Genomic DNA, 2,102 nt, shown 5'->3' on the forward strand with positions numbered 1-2,102 from the left:
ACCACAGCAACCATAATACTAATTTAATAATAATTTCATAATATCATCTAATATATAACCTATACTCAAATTTCCCCAATTACCCCCCAAAATATTTTTAAATACGATTCCAACCCAGTATCCAATTATACGTTGCATTTCCTTATGTCTCCTTATTCTCTTTTAATCTAGACTAGATCTCCAATTTCTGTTATGACATTTACTTCTTTAAGACTACATGCTAGGATTTGCTTAGAGCAGGGGGGTTGAAGAGTAGCTCCTCTGTTTACAATACGCCCAAAAGGAATCTGGGATCATTGTGACAAGGGGCACAAAACTTGTGGCCTCCCTACATGTGAAAAGAAAAAAAAAGAGAATGCACACCAGTTGTTTTGTAAAATATCCCATAGGCTAGATTCATCAGGTTGTTTCTTTATATTTCATTTGTTTATCTAGCATTTGTATTTCTGATAAAGTGCCAGTTAGGTCCAAAGACTTGATAAGATTCAGATTAAACATTTTGCCTATAATGACATAGTGAATTTCATATTGCATTCCATCAGGAGGCACATGAGTTCAGCTGTCTTGATATTAGTAATTCCAAGTTTGACTCCTTGGTTAAAATGGGTAACTGCCAGGTTTCTCTAATGTAAAGGTACATATCTTCCCTCTATAATTACTCATTAATCCCATGTGGTGATACTTTATCACCATGGTTATGCTATTCCCCAATTGCCTTTTACTCAAGGGTTTTCACATCTATTGATGATCTCTACCTAAATCAATTGTTATATTAGAAGTTGCAAAATGGTAATTAAAAAAAAATCTGTTAATGTATTTCTGTTTTGTGGTCTTTCTTCATAGAAGCAATTACTGCATTCACTTTTTAAAATTTAACTGCCTAATGCTTGAACAGTTTTCATCTGCTCTGTGTCTATGTTTTTCTGGTAAGTGTTCTTAATTGTTGGAAATTTTTGCCACTCTTTTCCTCCTTCACCTTATAGTGGATTTAATTTGATGCTATGTGTCACTCATTATTGAGTGGGCAAGTTATTTGCATGAGGCTTTGCAGAGGGGGCCAAGGTATCCTTTCAGGAGAGCGGTTTCCCTCCCCCACTATCAGCCATAGACACACTGTTTCATATAACTACTGCTCATCCATTTGATTTTTCTGTAGCCCCATGTGGATAGTCAATGATAGTTGTAAATTATAATAATAAATATTATTATTTATAATAATTTCATAATATCATCTAATATATAACCTATACTCAAATTTCCCCAATTACCCCCCAAAATATGGGACACTCTTAGTAAATTGATTGACAAAATATAATGTGCTGAAAGTGACATTGCGGGGCTTCCATGCTAGGTCATAAGATGCCTTGCAGCTTCGACCCAGGCCTCTTGGAGCAGTTGCTCTGGGGCCATCAGCTACCAGATAAGAAGTCTGACTGCTCTGAGATCACGGTGCAGATGACTTATCCTCGGTAACCATATGAGGACCCCAAGCAAAAGCCACCAGCTGAATCTGTCACATCCCAGAACTGAGAAAGAGAATAACAAATAGATGTTTGAAATCACCAAGTTTGGGGTGGTTTGTTATACAGCAATGGAGAGCTAAAACACCCACTTCTATGGCCTGTATGAGCCTGAGCAGATGACTTATCCTCAGCAACCATATGAGGACCCCAAGCAAAAGCCACCAACTGAACCTGTCACATCACAGAACTGAGAAAGAGAATAACAAAGAGATGTTTGAAATCACCAAGTTTGGGATGGTAAGATGGCTTCTGCTATCAGCCTTGCTCACCCAGTTCCCACAGCTGTTGTTACAAAGGAAGGAGATCGCTTTTGCACCTGGGGTTGCATCCTCCACCTGCAGGAGGTGTATATGTTATTCCTGGAGCTTCCCGACGTCTGCCCCCTCTGGATCCTCTCTTTCTCCCTTGTGAGTGTTGCCTGATGACAGCACTGGCAGCCTTTTCACGCATTCTGGAGTCTGTAAATGATATGTGTCCCTTAGTTTTACCAAAAAATTACTGTCTGTGCAGTTTTTTTCCCCATTTTTTTCGTTATTTTTGAATGATTCCTAGAAAAAGAAGGGAAAATTCACCTCTTTC

General features: G+C 38.4%; 1 non-coding gene across 1 annotated transcript; it reads left to right on the forward strand.

Moving 5' to 3' along the window:
• The first annotated feature begins 222 nt into the window (after positions 1-222).
• On the forward strand, positions 223-351 carry LOC119469186. Its single transcript, XR_005198002.1, has one exon. It is a non-coding gene; the product is annotated as a small nucleolar RNA SNORA11 (small nucleolar RNA).
• Positions 352-2,102: the final 1,751 nt, after the last annotated feature.

The sequence above is a fragment of the Cebus imitator genome, unplaced genomic scaffold (genome assembly GCF_001604975.1).
Source record: "Cebus imitator isolate Cc_AM_T3 unplaced genomic scaffold, Cebus_imitator-1.0 Scaffold590, whole genome shotgun sequence".
Lineage (NCBI taxonomy): Eukaryota > Metazoa > Chordata > Mammalia > Primates > Cebidae > Cebus > Cebus imitator.